Below are 7,885 nucleotides of genomic sequence, written 5' to 3' on the forward strand. Positions count from 1 at the left end.
CAATCTAGAACACTTGAACTTTAAGTCCAACATATTTGAGTTTCCTATTAACAAAAACCATAAACATCTACATATGAACCATCAAAGACCGTAAACCCCTTCAATTAGGCCGTAGTTGCACGAAAACACCCTAAAGGACCTTAGCTTGGCCAAAAACACTCTCAAGGACTTTAGCTTGGCCGTAAACTACCCTAGGGAATCAACGTTTGGTCGAAAACCCCTTAGTGGACCACACTTTGGCCCAAAACACATCTAATGGGGGATATATGAACCGTAAACCCTTCATATGGTAGTAAACTTATATAGTAAATGAAAATAAAGTGTCCCCAAGAAGGATTACAGACTACAAGAGGAAACAGAAAAAAAATGGTTGACTCTAGGACTTGATATATCACCTATTTCGAATGTAGTCTCAGTAAACCACGCATTATCCAACAAATATATATACTATAACCTCCAGATCTCCAAGCATATATCCCATCTTTCCTTTCATCCTTTACATCGACAGTAAACAAATACAAACCCCCACCAATTCTCTTATTCCCCAACTTCTCTCATTTTCTCTCTAATTATCCTCTCAAGAAGAATAGCAAGGTTTTTCTAAAGGCTTAACTCTTCAAGTTTCCTTAGATTTTAAGTAAGTATTTTTATAATACCCTAGTATTTATATATGATTATATGTTAGTCTCACCATTTTTACGTACATAATTGTGTGTTAATATTGTTAGTATAACAATCATTATTATAAGTTTATCCAATCCAACCAAGTACCAAGCTTGAAATCTTGTTCTACTTATTCAAAATCATCTACCAAACCAAACCAAGGTGGGTTCATACCACCCATATTTTCAAGCTTTTTCCATGTTTTTTTTTTGGCGGGGGGGGGGGGGGGATACAAGTAAAACTTTGTTTATCCCACAAATAATTTCATGTTTTTCATCCTTATGTTAGAAATAAAATATTGCTTACATAAGGTACGGTTTACTCTAGTTTTGACATAAACATTTGTGATATACATTTTGTTAAAGTAAACTTAGACTAACTTACAAACATATAAGAAAAGTTATGATTTGTAAAATTATATTGCTTTTGGGAACTTTTACTAAAAGATAGATTTACTAACAAAAATGGTTACATTTTGGTCATTCTTTAATCTAGTGGGTTTTAACTCCACATTATTTTGTTTTTATTTCATATTTTCATGTTAGAATACGCAACTATATTTATATAAAGGATAATATAAATTGTTCCAACCAACAAGATAAACTATAATTGCTATAGTTTGGAAGTCACAAAACACACCTTTCAAAAATACATATAATTATTTAGAGGTATAATTATCTTATTTTGGAAGCAAAAGAAGTCAGAGTTCATGTAAATTCGTTAATGCTCTTGTGAGACTTTCTTTGACCGTACCTACGTAGTGTACACCGTAAGTCCTTAGTTATAACCATATTCTCCTAGAGGGAGAGTGAGACCGTTGTGTATAAATCTATATGGGATTGACACCCCAGACCTCAACTATTTGCTACAGTTAGATCGGCGTGTCTAGGGTGAAAATGTCCCCCCTGATCCGACGCCTGAAGAACGTCGTGTTCAGGCCTATCAGTCATATTAGCAAGGTTATAAGAACTCACATATAGATTAGCAAAACCCTTTGGTTTACGGGAAGCTTATGCTTCATTAGTTTTATAAAAAAAACTATATACTATTTTATGTATGATATTCACTTTTATCTTGGTCTTAGTATTTAAGACTACGGTTCACCTTTAAGAAAATACTAGATTTTCTAGAAATCTTCATTATTACTTTACAAGGAAAAGATACAAAAGGAATTAGTTACAATTTCATTCCATATTTAAGAAAATATTGGATTTTCTGGGAACACACTCTTTACAATTACAAACAAAAGAAAACAAAGGACATGCATGCATATATTCACAGTTTTTGAACGAGACTTACATGCTATTTTCGTGGAAAATATCAGATTTCCTGAAAGTACTATGATAATTATTCTAAAAAAGTACAAAACCATTTTATACAAAAACGCTTATGAACTCACCAACTTTTTAGTTGACGCTTTTCGAAATGACTTGTATTCTCAGGGAACCAATAGACAGGTACTCAACCCTTCTTGAGGGTCGGCATCAACAGCTAATGTTTTCCTACTTTTCAGTTATTTGTATTTAACTTTTGGAACAATTATGTTCGTAAACAATGTAATACTTGAAATCTATATGTAAGAATGTTTGTGTTACTATGTTTCCTTACTATTCAATTGTTATGATACTGTACATGAAGTCACTCCATCCTCCCCCATACATTCCCACCGTTCTAGTTTGGGGTGTGGTTTTGAAAAACAAGGGCAGGTCACACAGGATGTGTATTGATAATCAAGAGCTGAACTAACTAATAGTGAAAAATCGTTATCCGCTACTGAGGAACGATGATTTGTTTGATCATTTACAGGGTGCATCTTGGTTTTCCAAGATTGATCTTTGGTCGGGGTACCATCAGATGAGGATTCGAGATGATGACATATCGAAGACAGATTTCAAGACTCGGTATGGGCACTACGAGTTTGTGGTGATGCCATTTGGGCTCACCACTGCCCCAGCAGCATTCATGGATCTCATGAATAGAGTGTGTAGACCGATGTTGGAGCAGTTAGTGATCGTTTTTATTGATGACATCCTGGTCTACTCTAAGTCCAAGGAGCAATATGACCAGCGTCCGAAGGAAGTATTGGAGACACTGAGAATGGAAAGGCTTTGTGCCAAATTCTCAAAGTGTGATTTCTAGCTACGAGAGATGAAGTTTTTTTGGCACAACATTAACTAGAAGGGTATTTCAGTTGATCCGGCTAAGGTTGAGGTCGTGATATGATGGGAAGTGCCAAAGAACGCATCTGAGATTCGTAGCTTCTTGGGTCTAGCGGGTTACTATCATAGATTCATCCAGGATTTCTCCAAGATTGTGGTGCCTTTGACCTGGTTAACCAAGAAGTATGTAAAATTTTGATGGGGCCCGGATCAGAAGTTGGCTTTTGAGACCTTGATACATATGTTATGTGAGGCCCCGATTTTATTACTACCAGAGGGACTGGAGAATTTGGTAGTGTACTGTGATGCATCGATCTCAGGGTTAGGCACGATAAAGATGCATAGGGGCCATGTGATTGCTTATGCCTCGAGGTAGTTGAAGCCTCACGAGGAAAACTACCCCACTCATGACCTAGAATTATGGGTAGTGGTGTTTTCCCTCAAGATATGAAAGGCACTACTTGTGTGGAGTATGGTGCACTATTTATACTGATCATAAGAGTTTGAAGTATTTGATGGATCATCAAAACATCAATATGCAACAAAGGAGGTGGTTGGATGTACTAAAATATTATAACTATGAGATCTTATTGTTGGATAAGGTGTCTAAGTCCATAACTTATTTGGTATATACTTGACCCGACCCGGCATGGTCCATTTGGGTTGCATCTCATCCAAACTATTTATGGATAATTTTATGAGAGTTATACACATATTTTTATTAATATATTATAAGTTATAATATATTAATATGAGATTATGTTATTTAATTAGTTTAAGTCTTAAATTAATTATGAAATAATTTAGATATTAAAAGGAAGACTAATTAGATTATGGGCCATTGGTTTTATATAGTGTGGGCTAATGCTCTTTTGTTAATGGGCTAGGCTTATATGGAAGTCAATGGATGATCCATGGAGCTTTTAACCCATGGATCCTTGGAAAGGAAAGGTCATGGGTTATTAGGGTTTCACCCTAACCATGCACACTATATAAGCATGCTTTTCGAGCATGAAATGGGGCCTAAGTGTAACTAGTGAACTAGTGTGTGTGAGCTTGTGTGTGGCCGAAATATACAAGTGTATACACTGTCTCAAAGTTTTCCAAGAGTTTGTGGTGTTTTGTGATTCCATTTGAGGCATTCACACTATTGGTGCTTGGCCCTCAAACTCCTCAAGAACCAAACTCATCAAAAAGGTATGTAATCTCTTCTAACTCTTTATGTTGAAATGGTCCCCATGCCATGTTAGATAGGTTATAAACCTTGGAAAAATTATTATTTTGCATGTATTTAGACAAACATAGATCCAAGGTTTATTAGGGTTGCATGCACACTTAGGAAGTGTTAGATTGCTCAAAATCCAACAGTGGTATCAGAGCCTAGGCTTGCTTGTTTGAATACTTGATGCAAATTGCTGAAAAACGAAGATTTTATGCTGTCTGCACAGCTGACTCGCCGAGTCCATGTAGGGACTCGACGAGTCCAAGGCAAAACTCATCCAACTCGGCGAGTTGGTTCATGCACTCGACGAGTTGGAACCCCAAACAGCATATCTTCGAGTTTTGGTGCTGGAATTGGTCTAGAATCATTACCTTAAACTGTTTTGGACTCATAAAACCTGTTTTTGATGTGGTAATGATGATGGTGGACCAATTTCAAAGTTATAATCAAAATTTCAATTTTATATGTGTTCATATGATTCTTGAAATTGTTGATGTGGATGTTCATGTTCATATGAGTTTTGTTAGATCATAGGAATTATTTGCAAATTGTTTGTTAGTTAATTGTTGATCTTAATGTGTTTTAATGGAATTCTTAATTTGTCCTCAAGTTATGGAATTCCAAGAGGTTTTCTTTTAAATGTTTTTTTTAAGAAGTTGTAGGTTACATTTTCTTGAAGAGTTTTTCCCATAAATGTTTTATGGACTCCATAACTTGTCCTCAAGTTATGGATTTCCAAGAGACTCTTCATTAAAAGCTTTAAAACACTTAATTAAAACTCATAAGTTATGAATATCCAAAAGTTTATGAATTGTTCAAAACATGCCCTCAAGTTTTGGAATTTGGAAAAGTTTCACACACTTTAATAAACTTTAATTCCAACACTTAGAATTTTAAAAGTTAAAATTCAACACTTATACTATTTATAACATTAATGGTTAATTATATATATATATATATATATATATATATATATATATATATATATATATATATATATATATATATATATATATAAGAACAAGTCGTTCTACCGTTAGTAGGCCTCATTCACGAAGCCGGTCTATAAGGTGGGTATAAGGTTGTTGCCTATAAAATGGCGACTTAATGGGTGTACACTCTCATCCACCGCTTTCTTGATCGGTGGAGCGTCGTTAGCCGAACGGGTAGGATAATGACTTTAAATTATCATTAAAAGTATAATGAATATTATAAAGTAACTAAATATTTTTTATTTAATTCCCAATCTTAGTTACTTTAGGAAAAATGTGAATTTGGTGCTAGCCCATGGAATTCACACTTTGTACCTTACCAAGTCGTTGGTGGAGCGTGTGTGGGTAACCGGCACACTAACTTGGACTAGTAAGGATCACGAAGGGTGACTTAATGTTTGTCATAGATCAATGGAGCGTGTGTGGGTAACCGGCACATTGATTAGGTGATAATATTACGGGTACCAAGTGAATTGGTATGGTTATTCACACCTTGTTTTGTGATCCTCGGCATCCCAGTCACAAAATTTGAGAGGGCACACTCGAGATTGAAACATGCCATTGAAAAGTTCAATGAATCTCAAAAGATCTAGGAATTTCAAATCCAATTAAAACCTAATAAATTATTTTGTTTTTCATGGTGGAAATTGGTGAATCGTCATTCGCCTACCTTCAAATATTTTATAGCTTGGATTACGGCATCCCTCTTCCAAATTATAAAATATTGTGTTGGGTCCTAGCCTTAATATTTCATATTGGGTGTTATATTAAGGACTGTGAATCAACTAACTTGATTTTCTCCCATTATAGATGTCTGGTTCAGACAACTATGATCTTCCTAAAACTCTTGAAGATGATGTCCCTTAACATCATGCTTCACTTCCTCCAATTATTCTCCCTCACCCACAAGTTCTTGAAAAGTTTAAAGTCACTCAATCCCTATTGGCAAGCATAGTCTATGTGTGCTCACATCTTGGAGATAAAGTCACATATTGACAAGCCGGGAGAGTTGGGTGTCAAAGTCCCGTGAAAGTTGGATGTTCAATCACTTTCTTAGTAACATAGTGAGTCTCTTTGGGAGTACTATGAGACATACTATGACATGACCCTTAATAATGTTATCTATTTGCTTGGTGTTGTGGAATCAGCAATGATTTGGAACACCAGTAAAGCAAATTTGATTAAAAGAACAACTTCCCAAGTCTTAAATGGACATTGACAATGGTAGCTTGGACATCTAGAAAAAGATTTCTCTTCCCAATGGAAAGGGATCGGCTATAGTCAACTCGGTTGACCAAATAGTAAGGAGAAAGGCAAATTCTGAGATAGTCTCATGTGCCATTACCAAAGGGTCCATGCGTTTTGTTGCCAAAGGGAGGGACACTGATTGCAAAGCTGCCATATTTACCTAAAACATCATCAGATTGATCAACTCAAAAAGTTTGACTCTACTTCGGGTAAAGTCCACTGTCTAACTCTATTAAGTTCCTATTTAGAGATTCTTATTACATAATGTGAATGGGTCACATGCTGATGTTTTAAGAATCAAAGAAAAGATAGGAAGCTTAAAGTAAGTATATGTTGATTCTGATTGTGAAGGTGGGCTTCAATCGCATGGTTCGGTAATCAGAATTTTTAGTTGTTGCTTAAGAGTTATAATATATTGCTTATGAATAGATAACAACAAGGTTTTCATGTGGATTGTAAGGATAAGTTTTTCCGCAAAGTTTTAAAATAAAAGAAAAAAGGGTTTTAATTTTATTTATTTTAAAAATATCCTTACAATGGCATCTGTGGAAAATTGTTGCTTATATGTTTGCAGTAATAGCAATATCGGAAAGTGGATTTGATTCCTTCATTTGTGGTAGTGTCTGAATTTACCAAATGAAGAAAGTTTTTCATCACCCAAGTTTCGATTGGACAGAAACTTGGAATCATACAAGTTGTATTGTATGATGAATGAAAATTTTCATCTTTGAAAATTGAGACTAATTCTTTCATCACATGTATATGTGAGTCAATTGAAGGACTAAGGAATTAGGTACACTGGGTGTGCGCTGGTCAAGGTCCACCACAAAGATTGATTTGTCATGATTTACTAAAGATTAGTGAATATGATTATACTTATAAGGTTAAGTATAATTCTGTAACATTGGAAAGGTTACAATGTATGACAAAACAAATGAGAAGAATCAAATTAGGCAGAAAGATAAAAGTTTCTCAAATCTGAAAGGATGGGAGAGTACTTTAGTATTGTATTTCATGATCATCTTAATGATTATGAAACCATATCACAAATCCATACACTAAGGACATCTTAGTGCATTGTTATGGCTAAGAAGAGAGGTCATGAATTGTTGGATTGGTTAAAATCAAGAAGATGAGTCATACTTCGTTCCAAAACAATTCTTAGAGTCATACTCCAAGATTGTAACCTTGAGTAACACAAAGGAAGATTTATTAACACTAGTCAAATGTAAGAGTAAAATGTTTTCTACTCTTGTACATTTGAGATTGGTAAGTTTTGATGTCTTGGATGAGATAAAGACCAACTAATACCAATTGTGTGAAGTGTTAGTCTTGATAAGAATCCGCACTATCCCTTGAATATTTGTTTTGTCAAGGAATGGTTCTTGAATAGGGAATCTTATATGTCACCTTGACATATAAGATCCTGAAAGAGTTTCAAGATTTAATCAAGAGTAAAACCTGTAATTTATCACTAGCACACGACTTAAGGTTTGCAACCTATCGTGTTGACATAATTCTTATTTCTATACCTACTTCAAATAAGTTGAATTTGCATGTGAGTTATCAGAGTTCAACTTGGAAGCATTGGTGGGCCTTGT

The sequence above is a fragment of the Lactuca saligna genome, chromosome 3 (assembly GCF_052625555.1).
Source record: "Lactuca saligna cultivar CGN05327 chromosome 3, ASM5262555v1, whole genome shotgun sequence".
NCBI classification, from domain to species: Eukaryota; Viridiplantae; Streptophyta; class Magnoliopsida; order Asterales; family Asteraceae; genus Lactuca; species Lactuca saligna.